This window comes from Lactuca virosa, chromosome 8, assembly GCF_052849685.1.
Source record: "Lactuca virosa cultivar CGN04683 chromosome 8, Lactuca_virosa_CGN04683_v6, whole genome shotgun sequence".
NCBI lineage: Eukaryota > Viridiplantae > Streptophyta > Magnoliopsida > Asterales > Asteraceae > Lactuca > Lactuca virosa.
The window spans coordinates 337508154-337529963 of NC_136433.1; the positions used below are offsets into that span (position 1 = coordinate 337508154).

Sequence of the window (21810 nt, forward strand, 5' to 3'; positions counted from 1 at the left end):
GGATTCCCGATAGTGCTCCTGCTAAGATTTTCGTTGTTAGCATTCAGGTGAGCCATGACAGCTGCTACGGCTACGGAAACTGCAGCTTGGAATGTAGCTTCATTGATCTGAAGAGTCGGTGCCTTGCTAGCGGGTTGGTTACGTTTCTTCAGAGGCATGGTTTTTCCTACACGATGAGGAACACAAACTGATGAGAGACGATGGTTACCCTTAGACGTATCTTTCTTTACTATAATAGGCATAAATTTTTTCCCGCGCTTTGAGTTATGGTTCTCTAAGTGTCGACCTACATCCCTATGATGCAGTCCTGGTAACAGGGTAGAAGTAAGTGTATCAGAAAGCCATAAAATGGGTGTCATTCCAACTAAGTTATCTTTATACTGGAGAGGTTCAATCTCCGGCTTTGAAAAGATTTTGAAAGAATCTTCGGAACGAAGATTACACAAGAAAAGGCTCATGAAAGTTTAGGGCTAAACACTCTCAATCGAGATTTTGTGATCCGATCTATTTATCTTAGTCGCGACAGGAAAGACGATTTGCCTAACACATAGTGTGAGTAGTGTAACCACTAACTCACTAAGTTGTATTAATTTATGGGTTATTAGTGTGATTTTATAGGGGTAGAACACCTCTCGGGTTTCATACATTGGCTCCTTCTGTTTTCCGTTCACTCTTGACTGGAATAAACATTGGTTTTCTTCGGGTACTTATATAGGGTTCTCTTCTCTGTAGACATATTGAATTTCTGTTCCGCCTTACTTCCGATTCTGACTCTGATCGTCATCACTTCATAATGGATGACTGGAATCTCGGAAGTTCAGGCGAATTTCCCACCGATGTTCCTAAAAGGGTATAGGCACATGGCGATTTCAATAGTCTTATTACTATTCAATTATTTCCTATTTGGAAATCTCCTCAATGAACCTCTTTCGGGTCTTTATCGACTCCTCTGTCGATTACTGAAGTGGATAAGGTTTTCTAAAGGGGTTTATGCGAGAATGGGAATGTCTAAAGAATCTTAAGAGATTATTAAAACATTTTAATGTGTGCTCCATATCGAGTCCTTCTATAATTACATAGTGTACACCAATCATATATAACTTAGATCTAATAGGCCTTCGAATATGCGATACTACTCTATATCCACATCCAAACAAGGAAAAGGAAGTAGAGCGAAACCACACATTCTTAGCCTATGAGATCCTCACTATATATAACCTTGGGAGCATACTTTTGGGTTTTTAGTTTTCACGCAAGGTTATTTAAGGTTCCTAAAATATTCCTAGAGTATTTTAATTACATGTTTGATTCTAGAACTTCTGAACATGCTTTTGGGTTTATTGTTAGTCTTTTAGTATCATAAAATACTCCTATAGTATTCTAAATTTTATGTTTGGCTCTAGCATTCCTATATGGTAGGTTTCAGATTCATTGCAACACCACCATCACTCCCAAACACACGTTAGTCGCATCTCGAATAAATATAGTTGATCAGGCTATATTTATTCCAGCTTACGATTACATAACTGTCCAGGTTTGACGGTAATGCTCAACATCCAAAGACTTTTATTCTTGTTCTTCTTGTGATACTTGTTCTAGTATATTTATTCTGGATGTACTTATACTTTTGTAAAATATGGTTATATTTTAAAGTATAACTCTTGGTCAGAGTATTTTTATCCCATTGTATTTATAGGTTGTATATCTTTTATGATTTGATATAATGAGTTCACTATAAACAATGCTCTGATACCAATCTGTCACACCCCAAAACCGGAATGGCGGAAACGTTCTGGGGTGGAGGACGTCATGTCAAGTATCACAACACATGCAGTATAGTAATCAAAGTACAACAACCATTGCATTAATAGAATAAGTTTTACAAGGGTTACATTTAGCAACAACATCACAAATAGATATAGAGAATAGCATAAAATGCAGCTTGGTACAAGGCTGACTTCGCAAAAAGCTCCCGGAGTGTACCTGTCTACTGACGACCTGAGAATACAATTTATTTTGAAAGAGAGTATCAGCATTTTAATGCTGGCGAGTTCATAAGTATTTTAATGACATTGATATAAATACATGTTTTCCTCAAGATAATATCATTAGACGATGGTGATAAAAGTTTACAGAGTATTTGAATTCCTTCCAGAAAATCCTATATTTTCTAATAAAAGTAGTCTTCTACCAAGACCCGACTGTTTCATGTTTAAAAAGAATGAGTTCCTTTACTAAAAGCAGTCTTCTACCAAGACCCGACTGTTTCATGTTTTAAAAGAATGAGTTCCTTTACTCAAAGCAGTCTTCTACCAAGACCCGACTGTTTCGTGTTTAAAGAGCATTTTCCCAAATGTTACTATCATTATCATAATATAGTTTTACATTATCGTTTTATATCAAAAACGTTCTAAGTTAATGTATTAAGGAAAATATTATAGTACCGTAGTTTTATATGTAGAAACTACCGTGGTTCTAATTACCTTAAGACCATGAATTATAAGGTAAATGTGAAGATACTCGTAACCATACTGATTGACGGATGTAAACACGACGACCTGCTGGCGTCGAAATAAATGTGACATTTGTCACCCCTTGGTTTGGTCGGCCGGGACTGTAGCTAGCAGTCAGGATGTGGGATGGTCTGTCCCGTATAGATCTATACACACAATGCCCGCTCTCCCTCCAGGAGACTCTGGTTACCAACTCGACAATGGTGAAATCCACGTCATGAGGATGTATCCCGTGTTTTGATTGCTATATACGTTTCTTTTTACTAAAAGTACATGTTTTAGAATATTTATATAGCTAGTTTCTCCTTATAAAAGTTATTGTTGATTTCTAAACTATACCTATTATAGTTTACTTGAGAGGTTATCTAGGTACCTTTGCTACCCAAGGGCGCTGAACTGGAGTAACAGTTTTAATATCTAAATAGATATACATAATATATAACTAGGATTTCAACGACACTCGGACAAATAACCGGATACTCTAAGTCCACAACCAAACAAGGAACATGAAATAAAGCGGGCTATCAGTCCTAAGTCCTTCAAATCCTACTTATATAACTATATCTATATAGACATGGATCTAACAAGAATATAAGTTTAGAAGACTTTGATAAAAGTTTAGTAATTTTAAAAGAGATTTTAGTATTTTAAAAGAGATTTGAAATCAAGATTTGAAAACCTTTAGCCGGATAAAACAGTTTAACATGCAAAAATCTATTTGCTTGACAGTTATTAATCACTTGTGATTGATATAATAACTTAATAGTTCAACTTGTATTCCCCCCATAAAAGCATTTAAAATCGTTTCAAAGGTTGATTAAGGGGTATGAACTCACCTGTAGTGAGTGATTTGGATGAAAGTGCCGGATAGGATGCTAAGTGTCAAGTGAAGACTTGAACACACACACGGATCCTATTTAACATGTAATGACACACATAGGTATCTAATTAGTCATTTAACAACTAATTAATCAAGTAAGGCCACCCTAGAACATGAAAACACTTTGATTCAAGTGCTTTAAGTACAAAGGGTTGCACCTAAGGGTTGTAGGGCCTCACATTGGAGTTTACTGCCCATATGGTAACACCACATGAGTTTACGGTCAATGGTCACTTCCCCCATGAGTTTACGGCTGTAAACTTATGGTAATTAGCACCATCTTGTGTTTTAGGGTCTTACAAGTCAAGGTTAAGCATCCTATGATCAAGTCCAAGCCTTAGGAAGTAATAGGGCCACAATTTCACCACCTTGTAGAGTTTACGGCCCATGGTCATTTCACCATGAGTTTACGGCCGTAAACTCATGTGTGCTTGATTCTTTTGCTTGATTAAGGTCCTATACTCCTCAAGGAAATGATCTAGACTTGGTTCCAAGGCTTTAGAAGGGACTAGGGCTCATAATGGCCCCCTTATTAGGGTTTACGGTTCATGGACCAACTCCCATGGAGTTTACGATTTAGGGTTTACGGTCCTAGTGGGTTTACGGCCGTAAACCCATGGTAACTCCTATCATTTCGTGGTTTAAGGTATTTAGCTTATGCATGCAAGGTTCTAGTCCAATATCCAAGCCCTAGAAGGTAATGGTGGCACATATGCGCCACCTAATGGTGTTTACGGTCCAAGGAGATTGCCTTGGTCATAAACCCATGTGTTCTTGGGACTTCTTGGTGTTTTTCCATGGTTTAACAAGTAATCTAAGCACATAACTAGCTAAGAGGGGTGTACTTACTTATAGGAAGCTTGTAAGAGTGTTTAAGGTCCAAGAACACTAGTGTGTGTTCTTGGTGTTCTTGGTGAAATGAAGAACACTTGAAGATCTATGAAAAAGAGAAGATTTCATGGATGAAATCATGTATAACTACTAGATGGAGTGTTGTATCAACAAATCAAGAGAAGAAATACTTACTTTTTTGGAAAATTTGGAAGAAGATATTATGATACTTGAGAGAGAATGTGGGTGTTCTTGAGCTTGGAAGGTGAAGAATGAGCCAAAAATGACTAAGTGTCATATTTATACTCTTTAGAGTTTACGGCCGTAAACTCCATGTTTGGGGCCGTAAACTCCAAACTCTTGGAGTGTTGAGACATAAATGATGCACAAAAAACTCTAAAGTATACTTCCTACGATTACCTCTTGCAGTACTAGGCTTTAGAACACTCAAACTGACTCAAAACAGCTTAAAAGTTAGCAAAAAGAAATCTGACTTCTAATGAGATGAATGGTTATACCAGATAGAAATTTCGAGTTGTCACAAAACACATGTTTGCTTTTTTGATTGCCAGCTTACTAACTTCCCATCCAGTAGTTGACATCCACCACTTGTGCTTTTTCTATCAAGATTGCAACCTCCTAAATCAGCATCTGTAAATGATTGTATGAAGAATCCAGTTTTCGAAGGATACCACAATCCTAACGAAATTGAGCCTTTGAGATATCGAAAAATATTCTTCACTGCTGTTAAATGTGGTTCTCTGGGATTCGATTGATATCTAGCACAATCACAAACAGAAAACATAATGTCAGTTCGACTTGCCGTAAGGTAAAGTAACGAACCTATCATGCTTCTGTATAAAGTAAGATCGACAGCTGGTTTGTCTAACGAAGGAGAGAGCCTTGTTCCAACCGCTATTAGTACTCATAATTTCGTGCTATTTGTCAACCCAAACTTTTGAAGCAGATTCTTTGTGTATTTTTCTTGATTGATAAAAATTCCTTCTTTGCTTTGACAAATATTCAATCCCAGAAAGTTGTTTATTTTTCCCATCATGCTCATCTCAACTTGACTTTTCATCAGATTTTCGAAATCTCTAGACAAAGCAGAGTTAGTCGAGCCAAAAATAATATCATCGACATATATTTGAACAAGCATAAGATGATCCCCAACTTTCTTTAGAAAGAGTGTGGGATCAACTGATCCTTGTTTAAATTTCGATTGTTTTAAAAAAGAGGTAAGAGTTGCATACCATGCTCTTGGTGCTTGTTTTAACCCATATACAACTTTATCTAAGATATAACAATGATTAGGAAATTCTTCATTAACAAAACCTGGAGGTTGTTCAACGTAAACTGTTTCTCCAAGTTCCCCGTTGAAAAAAGCACATTTGACATCCATCTGATAGACATCAAAATCTTTGTGTGCTGCATAGGCCAAAAATATTCGAACAGCCTCGAGTCTTGCGACAGGGGCAAAGGTTTCCTCATAGTCGATACCATCTTGTTGCGAATAGCCTTTAACTACAAGCCTAGCCTTATTTCAAACAATATTACCATCTTTGTCTGTTTTATTTTTGAAAATCCATTTTAACCCAACAATCGAAACATCTTTTGGTTTAGGAATTAATCTCCAAACCTTGTTTCTTTCGAATTTAGACAATTCAGATTGCATTGCAACAACCCAATCTGAGTGTTCCATTGCAGCCTTAACTGATTTTGGTTCAATTTTCGAAATAAAGACATTAAACATGCAGAACTCCTGATGAGCATTAAGTACCTCATTCTTTGCACAAAGTTGAGCTCTTGTTAACACACCATCTTGTGGATTTCCAAGCACTTGTTCTTTTGGATGATTTCTCGTCCATTTCTCCAATGGTGGATATGCTGGATCAAAATCCAATGGCGCATCTTCAAACATTTCTTCATTCTCTGAACCTGCAACAGAATTATTATCATTTAAATCATGAAAAGTTTCATATTGATTGTTATTCGACACATTTAGCTCCCCCTCGACAATTTCATTTTCAGGTTGCTCCCCCTCAACATCATCATTCATTCTCCTATTCTCCCCCTCGAAAGAATGCTCCCCCTCAACAAGAGAATTCGAATGCAAGTGCTCCCCCTCCACTTGATCATTTGGTATACTTTCGCTATTTCCAGGAGAAGGTGATGTCGAGTTTTCATCAACTGCATCTTGAGTAAGTGTCGAATAATCACAATGTTTTGATGATTCCGGAAGTTGATTATCCTGAGCATTGATTTCAGCATCAGCAGCCCTATCTGGAAGACCAAAAATTAAATCATAATCAAAATCAAACGAATTAAAACTTTCAGATTCATCTGTTGATTCATCAAGGATTGGTTTTCGTTCGAAAAACTTTTCAACTTGTTTGATATAATAATCATCGAACGTAAGATTGAATGTTTCTTAAATTTTCCTTGTTCGTCTATTCAACACTCGATATGCAACTGAATTATGAGAATAACCCAAGAAAATTCCTTCGTCAGCTTTGGACTGAAATTTCGAGAGATTATCCTTGAGATTCATGATAAAATACCTGCAACCAAAAACATGAAAGAATTTGACATTAGGTTTTCGGTTATTGATAATTTTATAAGGAGTAATGTTGAATCTTCGATGAATGAATGATCTATTTTGTGTAAAACATTCAGTAGAGACTGCTTCAGCCCAAAGATATTAAGGAAGATTCGCATATATGAGCATCGTTCTTGCAGCTTCACAAAGAGAATGATTTCTCCTTTCAACAACCCCATTCTGCTGAGGTGTATAGGGTGAAGAAAAATTATGCAAAATTCCTTTGTCTATTAAAAACGAATCAAGAACATTGTTCTTAAATTCGGAACCATTGTAACTCTTTATTTTTCGAACTTTCTTCTTCAAACTTGTTTCCATATTTTTGATAAAATCAATCATTATTTGAGCAACTTCAGATTTTAACCTGAGAAAATAAACCCAAGTAAATCGAGAAAAATCATCAACAATGACTAATATTTACCGTTTCTTGTTGAGAGTTTCAACAGTCGATGGTCCACAAAGATCAATATAAAGAAGTTCCAGTGGTTCGATAATTTTTGAATCAATGACAATTGGATGTCCTTGTCGATGTTGTTTCCCTTGTTCGCAAGCTGCACACAAAGTATCGTTATCAAATTTTAATACAGGTAATCCTCGAACAAGATCATTTACCACCAATTTATTAAGATTTTGAAAGTTCAAGTGAGAAAGACGTCTTTGCCAAAGCCAACTAACATTTGATGAAGCTTTCGAAAGTAAGTACACAGATGGAACACCAACAATTGGCTTTATGTCAAGAGTGAACATATCTCCCTTTCTTTTGGATTTGAGCAAAACTTCATTTGTATTGACGTTTGAAATAATGCTTCCTTCGTCATTAAACACCACTTGATTTCCATTGCCCACAACAAGTTGCGAAACACTAATCAAATTATGTTGAAGACCTTCGACATAAGCAACTCGGTTTACAGTAAACTTCCCATTTGTGACTTTAGCATATCCCTTGACTTGACACTTTTGATTGTTACCATACTTCACAACACCAGCATTTTTCAAACTTCGATAATCACGTAAATTCTCTTTCCTTCCAGTCATGTGACGCGAGAAACCACTATCGATATACCATTTTTCATCATATTGCTCGTCACATAAAACCTGCAATCAGTGGAAAAATTTAGGTACCCAAGGCTGTTTGGGTCCTTTGTGATTAGTTTGAAACACATTGTGAAATGAAGATCCTAAAATCCAATTACGAACTTTAGATTTAACACTATCAATTAAGTCCACTTCATTTGGTAAAGGCTCAGAAATATAATATTTCGAAAGTTTAGGACTTTGACTGACTTTCACCTTTGTTTTCTCAGATTGTGGCTTTGTTTCCTTTTCTTTCGAAACAGGGCGCCATGCCTTAACTGAAGATATCGAGTCTTTCGATGATGAACTGACATTCGACATTTCGTTCAAATACTCTTCATAAGCATTTTTGATTTGTTGTTGAGAGTATTTTCCTGTTTGATAAGACTTCCCTTTGCCTTCAAGCCAATGATCGATATTTTTCACATTTGATCTACCCTTGGTATATGAAACTTTGAAAGTGTGTTTCGCTGGGGGATTGGGAAAATTTGGTGGTTGTGGTGTGAATTTGACATTTCGTTTTGAATGAACTTTATCAAACTTTTGTGTTTCAACCTTTGACTCAAAACACTGTTGAGACTTCTTCAAGGAGAATGAATTGGTTTTAGATGGAAATGATTTTGAAAAACCATTATTGAAAAAGCTTGTTTGATTATTAGAATTAGACTTCTTCAAAGATGACGATTTTGGCAAATTTGAAAATTTATTTTCATGAATTGTTTGACAATGATTTTGAGACAAAAACTTTGTTTCTTTATTTTTGATTTTCGAAAAGTCATTATGTGATGTTGATTGAGACAAATTATTTTTAGACAGAGCGGGATTTTTCTTTATGTCTGAACTCGATAAAGGCATTTTCTTAACCTTTTTAGACATTTTCTTTTCAGTTGTTTTCTTTTTCAAATCGTTTGGTTTCTTTCGAGACTCAACAATTTGCCAAAAAAATTCTTTCGTGCTTGTCTCTTTGAAATTCCATTTTCTTTCGAAAAATTTTCAATTTGATCTTTAAATTCTTTTGAATTTATTTTCACAGTCTGTGATTCAACTTCCAATTGCATTTCAACTTCGTTCAACATTTTTGATTTTTCAACCCATGTTCGTTGATTTTTCAACCCATGTTTGTTAGAGTATTTTCGACAGTGCTTTGATTAGAGAAAAAACCTTCTTTCGAAGTTCGCTTATTATCTTCTTCTACCAATTTGTTAAATTCAGGCTTAATGTTATCAACATTCCCACTAGTAACAAATACTTGATTTGGAAAGATGACATCATCGGGGCACTTGAAATTTGGATAGACTACCGTATTTGTTTCGAGATAATGAACACCTTTTTCTTCCAACAATTTGTCGAATTTTTCTATTTCTCCAAACACCTGATCAACAACTATTCTTCGTATTTCATCATCCTCCTCATCATCACTACTATCAGTTTGACTATCTCTGACACTTACATTATCAAAATCACAAACTTTCGAAGTGGAGGCTTGATCAGTGTCAGTCTTAGCTAACGAATCATTATATTTTTCTTTGCCTTTACTCAAAGATGTGACATTAATGATAGACAACTGAGAACAATCGACATCTTCAATTTCACTGATTTCGCTAAAATTATCAGAATTATCTTCAATATCAGCAAAATTAGATTGATTGTCAGATTTCGAATTCTTAGTTCTTTTCAAAATTTTAAATTGTTCGTTTTTGGTTAAGGTGTCATTCACAATGTCAAGTAATTCATTAGCATCCAAACATTCATCAATTTTCACAATTCCATATTTATATCTATTATCTGGAACTTTATCAAAATCTTAAATATTCATCTCACAATCATAAGAAGTTGCATCTACTTTTTCTCTTTCGAAAGCTAAAAATGGTAGAAGCTTCCTATGTTGTTCTCTACTAATTTCACACGAATGACGTAATTCAGTTAATTTTGCATAAAGTCTCTTAGCAGAATTACAATATATCTTCCTCTGTTTCAATAGAATCTTATTGTCAATGCTAAGATTATTTCTATCTACCATAATATTTGTTATCTGCAACTCTAAACAATCTATCTTAGTCTTCTTTGTTTCCAGGATTCTTTGAGTTTCTAGTAACTGAGTACTAGCTTTCTTAGCTTCATTGCTAGCAGAAATAACAAGATTATCACATAAGTAACAGAAGCATCAAACTCAGTTAATACAGAATCATATGCAGATGAAGGAATGTTAAAGGATTGAAGTAGAGAACGTACCTTCGTAGTCATTGGTGCATTATCTCCTGACTTCGAAACAAAGCATCTGCCTGTTACATTTTCTTCTTCGACATCCTCATACTTTGCATACATGGCCCCATGGTTTGGATTTCTCATCTCTTCATCATCTAACCCCGATGACCATATCTGATACTTTCCCTCATCTTCATCTTCTCCTCTAGCCACAAGCGAAAGATTTTTCGACTTTTTCTTGACTTCCTCCAGCTTCTTAGAGTAATAAGCTTCATCCTTGATGTGAGTTTAATGTGCTTATATTTTATCCAAGTTAATTTATAAAAGTTATTCCCTTCGCTAGACTATTAAACACACTAGGCAGTGTACCTAATCGTGCAATAGTATAGCAATGGTAAGAATGAGGGTCGAACACAAGGAACAGTGTTTAAATTACTTTATTTTACTATTTAACTAACTATTAATCAATTGAGAAAAGGTATATGTTTTCCTAGTTTTGCAAGACTAGATACTTAATTACCAACTAACTCAAAATTCACTTAATCAAACTAACACCAAAACTAAGCAAGTAGACAAGTATGAATGTACCAAGGTGAGAAAGAGACTTTCGTTTAGCTTCAGATTCGTTGTTATTGTAGTTGATTTATGGAAGGTCAATTGATTTAGTTTCTTTAGTTACCGATTCCTAAGATGACCAAAGTAGTATTCACTAATTTAATCCTTTAGCAAACTAGCTTATTTATTCGGTGATCAGGCGGACAAACTTACCAGCTTACTAGTGTTCAGTTCGAATTGATAAGACTTATAATTAATTGACCAATTTAGTTTGTTGATTCAATTTCATATATGATTTTTCATCATATATTAGCTCCTATACTCTTTTACCCACTTTTCTACTTAACCCTAGGTTTTATTCAAAACTCTAGTCCTACAATTTTGCAATTCACAAGATTATAAGATTCAAATCTAATTAAGAGATATAGTCATACTAACTTTATCAAATTCAACTATAAGTAGAGGAAAGCAGTTATCAAAAGTACTTGAGGTTCTTTAATAAGCTAAATCAATAAATAACTAAATAACTAAATCCAAACCATAAAATCAGCTAACAATATTCAACTCATCCTAAGCTAAACGAAAGTAATGAGTGTTTAGCTCATGATTTCAGCAAATAAAATCACAAATACTAAATTCAATGTGTTAGACATAGCTAAATCAAAGAAAAATCGAAGTGTAAGTTCAATTTCCTTAATGCTCTTCCTTCCAATGGATGTGATTGAAATCCTTGCTTCCAAGCTTAAATTCCAGTGTTTTGCCTAAAAAAGTATTGAATTCTCCAGAGCCAAAAGTCCTCATTCTGAGGTTTGAGTGATCTATTTATACTTTTCCCGAAATCAGGGCACCACGTCGTGGTGGGTCCACCACATTGTGGTTATCATGCTTATCCCGTATTCTCCAAGTCTTCTAAGCTGATCGGGATTCTTCAAGTTGCCACGTCGTGGTGGTATCACCACGACGTGTTGGGCATATTTTTCTTCATTTTAGAGTTTTGATCCAAACTTTCAACTGCAAGCTTCCTTAATCCAGCTTCCAGCTTCCTTTTCGCTCCAAGCATTTCTTTTGGTACCTACAACACGATTCATATCAAATTAAGTATCTTTTGTTCTAATAAAGGCATAAAACTGATTAAAATATTAAAATATGTTGTATAAATATGTGTATAAATATGCACATATCAAAATACCCCATACTTATTCTTTGCTTGCCCCCAAGCAAATTGATTTAAAATTTTACCAGCAAAATACAAAACAATCCATTTCAAACCCAGCCATTATCCTGAGACCTCAATGCATGTATTTGTGTCTATAATTCCTAAGAACTTCCCATTCCTAAATACTCACAATCCCTATGAATCTTCACCCCTTAGCTTATACGACACTCATTTCTGCAACCCTCCGAATCAATCCTCAAAAGTCTTGCTTACCCTCAAGGTATTTTTGGCTAAACAACCAAGCATACATAAATTCTAGAAATTACAACTTTGATATCATAATAGAGCTTTTTGAATTCTTCACTATGTTGTATATTTGATCTTTGATTTACTTGAATTCACCACCTTCTTTGTTTGATTTTTGGTATCTTCAATTTTTGATTTCTTCCGGATTTCTAATCTTTTGATCTTCATACTTTGATAGCTCCAAAATTCTTTAACTTTTTGGTAATTTCTCTCTTTTTTTTACATGTATTCTCACTTTTTTTTTCTCTCAAATCCTACATGCTGAAGCAAGGAGCTTAGCTTCAACCTTTATTGGTTAAGATATTAGTCTGAATGCAATGACTACCTAAGCTTTCCTGGATAGATTTCAGGTTTAGGCTGCAAAATGTGTTATGCCATAAAAGCTACCAGATTACCTTTCATACTTCATGGCTTTTCACTAGGAAATGGGAAGCCACAAATACACTACAACATGTGTTGACTCAAGTAAACATTTGGGCTCTCATCAGATCATCTAATACTATGCTAGCAAAAATTTTAATTAGCTAAGCTTCCTAAGTTAGACTATTTAGAAACTAAAATTTTAAAATCAAATGCTTTTCCTCATGCTATATACCCCCTACCCCACACTTATTTCATGCAATGCCCTCATTGTATGATATGCAAAATATAAACTTAAAAAGAGGGAGAAAAAGGAACAGACTCCCCTGGGATAGAAGATGTGAGTCGATTCATGGAAAAGACTTCTAAATCGCTCGAACGTGTGGACACAGAAGTGGAAAAGAGAATAGCAGTCTCCTTGGTACAGTTCTTCATTTAGGCTTGAAAATAAAATTCTATGGTATGGGAACAGCTCATCCATACCATGAGAATTAATGAAATGTATGCACGCCATTCTGGAACACGTAGGCTACTGAAAATACGAGAACTGGCTTGAAAAGTGACTCGAAAATCACCACGTCGTGGTGGATATTACCACGGCGTGTTGGACCAAACATAACGTTTTTGGTATTTTTTTCATGCGGCAACACGACGTGGTGAAAGTGCCACGTCGTGGTAGTCCTAAAAACTCAAAATCTGATGCCAAAATGTACTGAAACGCGAACTATCTGTGACACCATCTCTTGTATAAAGCTCTAAGACATGACCCTTCTCTCTATGACTCAAGTAAACACCCAAAAAATATTCTCTAATCTCGCTTCTCTCAACGTTCTCTAAACTTTTACGATAACGAACTCTCTTTTGCCAAATATACTCGTACTTGGACTGTAGAATAGTACCTGGAACTAAGACAAGGAAAAAGGTAATACAAGTAGGAAACATTGTCCAAGCAACCAAAAACAAACACATAAGTTTTTCAAGTACAAAACAAAATAAAATAAAACCATAATAAAACACGTCTAAAAACCATCAAAATAAAAAAGGATAAATTCTCATTCTTCTTCATCATCTCCTCCACCACCACTTCCACCAGCTCCACCTTGTTGCTCCCTCCATAATTCATCCCAAGTTGGCGCGTAAGGGTATGTAGGAGGAAAATGAGGGGGCCGGGCAAAATGCATCTGCTCCATAAGATAGTCGATACCCATGTTGGTATAATTGCTACTCCTTGCCAAGTTATCTTCAAACCTTCGCCTAGCAATACTATACGGGTCCATGGGCATTTCTTCATCCTCGGGTACTACCAGTGGCTCGTCCTCTCCAGCTGCCCTACCCCGCTGTCTGCCTCGGCTTGGAACTCGCTGGAGGGGAGTATCATCTGGAATGCCAAAATTTCCAAGGCCATGATCAACAACGATATTTGCACGCTTGTAAAGAAGGATAGAAAACGGCTTTTGTGCCTCCACATTCAACATCACAGCTTCGCGTTTTTGAAATACTCCAAAGGAATTTGCGAGACGAGTAATAAGCATGCCACCATACAAAGGGGAGCCACGTCGATCCTTAGCCGCCCTTACCGCAAGAAATTCCGCCAAAAGAAAAGGTAAATCCACACGGGCACCAGGTGAAGTAAGTGCCCAAAGGAAGAAAACATCAATAGTGGGACATTTGTCCCCCTCTTGGCGCTCATTCACAGTGTTAGTGATAAGTCTATGAAGTAAGCGATGAATAGGAGACCGGATATCGCTCTCTTGCGCTGTCGCTTTCAAATATGCACCATTAGCTATAGTATACCAATGCTCTTCAGCCTTGAACCCCTCGACATCTCTCACTCAATCCGCAATATACTGCTGGTAGGGTTCTGAATGAACTTCAGATGGAAGATAAATCCCTATTCTGAGGGAAAAATCAGCAAGGCTTAGTGATCTCCTCTCACCACCAAGGCAAATTGTCATCCGCATAAATACCAGCTTTCCTTACGAATGAAACAGTAGATAAGAATTCCACCACTAACTCCTTGTAAACAGTCTCTTGAATCTGAAAAATCCTTCTCCATCCCATACAAACAAATGGTCCATGAATGCTTTCAAACATCTTATCAAGAAACGAATCCATTTCTTCTACAATCCGATTTCGCTAAACCACTGCCAATCCACAACCGCAGGAACATGCACCTTTCGTTGCTTCAGTGAATCGAGTTTGGCATTCCATTTCGCGTAAATCTCGGGCCCTACGTTGCGTGGAAAAGTGTACCATGGAAAGTCGGAACGACTTCCGATTTGGTTTCGCCTAGACCTGTTAGCCATGTCTGCAAAATAACCATAAAGACCACACAAGAAACCATGTGCATCAGTATAATTAAAACAAAATTAAAACGAATGTGTAAAACTTCACCACGACGAGTACCACGATGAGTCGTCGTGGTCGACGTCTTCTTCGTGACCCTGGTTAAATCGCACCAGATTCAACACCATATCAAGTCAATCCAAGTTCAGGGTTTGTTCTAGGCATAAAATGTAATAGAATGGTGCCGAAATCAAGGGTCAAAACATCCAAAACTTGGTCCGATTTTTGCAAAAATCGGAACCCTAGGCTCCCAAAATGAGCCCTAAAAGTGTTCTAATCAGGAAATAGATGCTCTATACTACCTTACTAAACCATAAAAAGTAAACAAAACACTAGAAAATCATACCATTTAGGGAAGAAAAACAAGAAACCGATGAAGAGAAAGAGGAGTTCTTCGTGGAGGCTGGCACGACGAGAGAGATGGGGTGGTGTAAAAAGTGAAATTGTTTTGACTTAAGTTTAAAAACCCTAAATTGACAGCAGTAATTTCCGTTTCCACGACGTGGTATAATAACCACGTCGTGGTGACGCAATTGATCTCGATTTTTCGTGTTCTGGAAAATCACTACCTCGTGGTGGTTTTCACCACGTCGTGGTGGGTTACAAATCATTATTAATTATCAAATTCTTAAAAATAATTACCCCACACTCATTCTATGCCATACCCCACGTCAAAACTCCATAACAAATCAGAAGAATTAGAGACTAAAAACCTAAATAAAGCAAAAACTAATAAAAATGAAATAAAAGAAAAGAAAAGAAAATGCAAACTCAAAACCACAGGTTGCCTCCTGCAAGCGCTTATTTTTGAGGAGTCATGAGCCGGACTCCTTCCCGCTTTACGTTGTTTCAGATCGTATGAATTTGACGATTTCACCCTCTCTTTCTTCACTCGACATTCCTTCCTAATAATGCTTCACTCTATGGCCATTAACCTTGAAAGGGGTTCCATCTCTCGATATAAGCTTGATAGCTCCATGTGGGAAAACCTGTTTAACAACAAATGGCCCGTCCCACCTTGTTTGCAATTTACCCGGAAAAAGTTTCAACCTTGAATTGAAAAGCAACACCTTTTGTCCTTCATGAAAGTCTTTATTACCTTTAAGCCTCATATCATTCCATTGCTTAGTCTTGTCTTTTTAAATCAAGGAACTTGTGTATGCTTCGTTTCTAAGTTCTTCAAGGGCATTCATTTGCATCAACCGGTTGGCACGAAGTTCAGCTAGCTCAAAATTACATATCTTCAATGCCCAAAATGCTTTATGCTCTATTTCAACTGGTAAGTGACAACTCTTCCCATAAACCAACCTATACAGTGTAGTACCAATAGGTGTCTTGAAGGCTGTTCAAAATGCCCAAAGTGCATCATCAAGCTTGTCCGACCACTCCTTTCTATTGCTTCCAACCGATCTTTCTAATATTCTCTTCAATGCCCGGTTTGTAACTTCAGTTTGCCCACTCGTTTGAGGATGATAGGATGTTGAGAATCTGTGGTGGACACCATACTTTTTCAACACCTTAGCCAATTGATCATTTGCGAAGTGGGTGCCTCGATCACTAATTAGAGCCTTAGGAACTCCAAACCTTGAAAATAACTTCTTAAGGAAACGTACCACCACTCGAGCATCATTAGTAGGCAATGCTTGTGCTTCTGCCCACTTGGATACATAATCGACTGCCACCAATATGTATTTATTACCCTTTGACATTGGAAAAGGTCCCATGAAGTCGATCCCCCAAATATCAAATATCTCACATACTTGAATGCTATTTTGGGGCATCTCGTTTCGTGATGAAATGTTTCCCGACCTTTGACATGAATCGCATTCCTTAACAAATTTAGTAGTATCTTTAAAAATAGTAGGCCAATAAAAACCCGTATCAAAAACCTTCTTAGCTGTATATTGCGCTCCATGATGTCCTCCGGTGGGCCCGCAGTGACAATGCTTCAAGATTTCTCGACTTTCCTCCCCGAACACACATCTTCTTATCATACCATCAGCACAGCTCCGAAAAAGGTATGGCTCATCCCAAAAGTAATCCTTAATTTTTGAAAAGAATTTCTTCTTTTGTTGGTGGGTCAAGTCTTTTGGAATATACTCACTTGCTAAATAATTAGCTATATCTGCATACCATGGAACCTCTCTCGCTATAACCAATAGATATTCTTTGGGAAATTCAACTCCAATCTTGTTTTCTTCTAACTCTTCCAAGTGCGGGTTTTCCAACCTTGATAAATGATCGGCAGCCACGTTTTCCATCCCCTTTTTATCTCTTATTTCAATGTCAAATTCTTGTAGCAGCAACACCCAACGTATCAACCTTGGTTTAGCATCTTGTTTAGCAAAAAGATACTTAAGGGAAGAATGGTCGGTAAAAACTATTGTCTTTGACAAAACCAAATATGGACGGAATTTATCGAATGCATAAACCACCGCTAGTAGCCCTTTCTCGGTAGTAGTGTAGTTCTCATGTGTTGGGTTCAAGGTCTTGCTTGCATAGTAGATCGGCTGAAAATGCTTGTCAACTTTTTTTTTCCCAAAACAGCTCCCACCGCATAGTCACTAGCATCACACATATGCTCAAAAGGAAGACTCCAATTTGGGGCTATCATAATAGGTGTAGTGGTTAACTTTTCCTTCAACAAGTGAAATGCATCAAGAAATTCTTTAGAAAAGTCAAATGGGGCATCGTTCAAAAGAAGTTGAGTCAAGGGCCTTGTGATCTTCGAAAAGTCTTTAATAAAACGTCGGTAAAATCCCGCATGCCCTAGAAAGCTTCTCACTCCTTTTACATTAGTTGGAGGTGGTAATTTTGCTGTAGTGTCAACTTTTGCTCTATCTACCTCAATCCCCATCCTTGAGACCTTGTGTCCTAGCACAATTCCTTCCTTCACCATGAAATGACACTTCTCCCAATTAAGAACAAGGTTAGTCTTCTCACATCTTGCTAGCATTAGATCCAAGTTGGACAAACAATCTTCAAAATATGACCCAAAAACCGAGAAGTCATCCATAAAAACCTCCATAAATTTCTCGATCATGTCGTGAAAGATAGCCATCATACACCTTTGGAAAGTAACTGGTGCATTGCATAACCCAAAGGGCATGCGTCTATATGCGAATGTTCCACTTGGACATGTAAAAGTGGTATTCTCTTGATCTTGTGGGTCAATTGGGATTTGAAAGTACCCCGAGAAGCCATCAAGGAAACAATAATAAAGATGACCGGATAACCTCTCGAGAATTTGATCGATGAATGGTAACGGGAAATGATCCTTGCATGTAGCATCATTAAGTTTTTGATAGTCAATACAAACGCGCCACCCGGTCACTGTTCTTGTTAGGATCAACTCATTAGCTTCATTGGTCACTACTATCATTCCTCCTTTCTTTGGCACAACATGTACTGGACTCACCCATGTGCTATCAGATATTGAATAAATGATCCCAACATCTAATAGTTTAACCACCTCTTTTTTAACTACTTCTTGCATATTTGGGTTGAGTCTTCTTTGGCGTTGTACTATGGGTTTAGCTCCTTCTTCTAGATTGATCTTATGAGAACAATAGGCTGGACTAATTCACTTGATGTCAGTGATCTTCCATGCTATGGCACTTTGTCTTTTCTTTAGAACTTTGACTAGGCTTTCTTTCTCGTGTTTTGCTAGATCGGAGGCAATGATTACTGGCTTTTGTTGTTCTTCTTCCAAGAATGCATACTCCAGGTGTTCGGGGAGGGCCTTGAGCTCAATTTTTGGCTGTTCGTCAGTTACCACGACGTGGGCATTTTGCCACATCGGGTGTCGCAACTTTTAATCCCAGGTTGCGAAAAAAAACTTTGCCACGCCGTGGTATCCTTACCACGTCGTGTTGCCTCTTCTGTCTCTTTCATTGCTTCCTTATACTCACCTTCTTCCAATTGCTTCTCCAATTCTTGTAGGTCGAGTTCGGGATCAAAATTTCCTTCCTCAAGCACCATAAATCCCTCAGTTTCTTTTTCTTTCCATCCCGCTAGCTCTTTTTCAAGTACTTCATCCAACACATCAACTGAAAATGTCGTATCATCACTCATCCTTGAATGTTTGATTGCCCGATTAACTCCAAAATTAACCGCTTCTTCTCCAACTCGTAGAGTAAGCTTGGACTCTCTTATATCAACTAAAGCTCGGGCGGTACTCAAAAACGGCCTTCCAAGTATGATTGGTACTTGCTTGTCTTCCTCATATCCAACACAATAAAATCCGCGGGAAAAACGAACTTATCTACTTTCACTAGCAAATCTTCACAAATACCCCTTGGAAACATCATAGTTTTATTGGCTAAATGGATAACCATGCGGACCGGTCTTGGTTCGGGCAGGTCGAGCTTCTTGAAGAACGAATAGGGCATTAAGTTGACACTTGCTCCCGAGTCACCTAGAGCATGACTTGTTGCTAGATTCCCAAATTGGCATGGCAAGGTTATGCTTCCTGGATCTCCCATCTTCTTTTGTAGCATGTTTAGCATTGCAGCAGAACAAGTTTCATTCAATACTACCTATGATAACCCCTCCATCTTCTTGCGGTTTGTTAACAAGTCCTTGAGAAACTTGGCATATTTTGGCATTTCAACTAAAGCTTCAAGGAAAGGAATGTTGATTTCGAGAGATTTTATGTGTGCTAGAAACCTCCAGTAATCTTCAGCCTACTTCTCTTGAATAGCCCTACTGGGAAAAGGCAGTGGTGGACGATATGGCTTTACAGGTTCAGCAACTTTCTTTTCAGCTTCTTTCCATGCCGTGGTATTATCACCACGTCGTGGTGATTGCCCAGACTCGTTTTCTTTACTTTCCTCTTGAATTTCCTGCTCCGCTTCTGGTTTGTTTCTGTCAATAGGAGTTAAATGAGTAATTATTTTTCCGGTTCTTGTGGTGATGGCTTGAATTTGAGCTCCTCTCGGGTTCTGTTCGGTATTTCCTGGAAGTCCTCCCGATGATCTTTCATTCAATTTGCTTGCTAGTTGCCCCAGTTGTTTTTCTATTGTAAGGATTGATGCTTGTTGATTACTTACGAGAGCTTGAGTATTTCTCATCATCTCTTGTTGTTCTTTCATCATCATTTGTTGGCCTTTCATTAACTCTTATTGCTCTTTAATTGCTGCTTCAATTCCTTCATGCCTTTTTTCGGAAGCGGCTACAAATCGGGTAAGCATAGTCTCCAAATCATATTTTTTTTCCTCAGGGTGTTCTTCTATTTGGTAGAGGCCTCTTCCTTTTTGTTCATACTTCTCTTCTTTTGCCTTTTTATACTCATCATAAGGCAACCACTTTTTCTTGGGCTTTCTCCAATCTTCATCAAAACGATCACCACTCGAGTAAAAAGCTTGAACCTTCCGGTTTCCATTATCATCTAGAACATAATCTTTAGTCAAATGAGGCCCATTATAGTTTTCACACCCAACTCGAATAGCATGGATTGTTTGATCCATCTTAGTCATTCTCCTATCCATGTTGTGCAACATTGCTAGAACTGCAGACATGTCCTCTGAAGCTACATTAGCCGATCCCCTAGTCACATCATTCCTTGGGTTATGGTATTCTCTAGAGTGCTTAGAGAATTCTTCAATGAGCTCTTTTACTGCTGCGGGTGCCTTCTTTGTGAGTGGTCCTTGAGAATCAAGGAGCTGCCTGGTTGTCACATTCACTCCATCATAGAAGATGGAGACTTCTTGTTGACTATTTAGATCATTATGAGGGCAATTCCTCAATAAACTTTTGTATCTCTCCCATGCCTCATAAAGGGACTCGCCTGGTTGTTGCTCAAAGTTTGCAATGGCCTTCTTCAATTTTGATATTTTTGAGGGAGGGCAAAATTGATCAATGAATTCCTCACGCATCTTAGCCCATGTGGTGATAGATCCTGGAGGGAGTGACTTTAGCCATTCTTTCGCGGCTCCTTTGAACGTGACAGGTAGCATGCGAAGTAGAACAGTCTCGCAAGGCACATTAGGTGTGTTGAAGTAGTCTGCTATGTCGTTGACCCCGTCAAGATGCTTGTACGCGTCTTCGTTATCTTTCCCATAAAATGAGATGTCCCAGAGTTGTGAAAGTATATGACCTTTTAGTTCAAAGTTTGCAGTTGCTGGAATCGCGGGTTGCACGAGTCCTGGGCCGGTATCGTCACGCATCCGTTTCTTCCATTCTCCCATGGACATTTCATCGATGTTCGCCATGGTATTAGCGAGTTCGTCTTCTATGTCGCTTCCTTCTTCAAATTCGCTTTCTTCCTTTTCGGTATCACACTCGGTCTCCTCCTTCTTTGGATCTTCATCCGTCAATGAAGAGATGCTGGATTCTCCTTCTTTCTTGCCCTTTTTCTTGCTGAAAACAGATTTGAGGTTCTTCAACGGCGAATTTTTCGATGTTACGGTTTCGCCTATGGTTTTGCCTTTGATTTTCCTTAAAGTTGCTTCCGGGTCTTCAAGTGGTGGAATCAAAGGTGTGCCTCCTCCTCTGGTCATAAACGTACTGCAATTAAACCAAGGAAACACGTAAAAGAACAAAAACGAAAAATTAAATTCCTACTGTAGCGATACCACGGCGTGGTAGAAAATACCACGACATGGTGAATCTAAAATACGAAAATCCTAAAAATCAAATTTAAAAACTAAATTCTAACAGAAAATATTCCTAAAAATAGCAATATAAAGTAACTAAAACTGAACCGTTCCCCGGCAACGGCGCCAAAAACATGATGTGAGTTTAATGTGCTTATATTTTATCCAAGTTAATTTATAAAAGTTATTCCCTTCGCTAGACTATTAAACACACTAGGCAGTGTACCTAATCGTGCAATAGTATAGCAATGGTAAGAATGAGTGTTGAACACAAGGAACAGTGTTTAAATTACTTTATTTTACTATTTAACTAACTATTAATCAATTGAGAAAAGGTATATGTTTTCCTAGTTTTGCAAGACTAGATACTTAATTACCAACTAACTCAA

General features: G+C 37.4%; 1 non-coding gene across 1 annotated transcript; it reads left to right on the plus strand.

Moving 5' to 3' along the window:
• The first annotated feature begins 20546 nt into the window (after positions 1 to 20546).
• Positions 20547 to 20653, plus strand: LOC145135037 (small nucleolar RNA R71). The gene has a single exon (XR_013719517.1). It is a non-coding gene; the product is annotated as a small nucleolar RNA R71 (small nucleolar RNA).
• The last annotated feature ends 1157 nt before the right edge of the window (positions 20654 to 21810 follow it).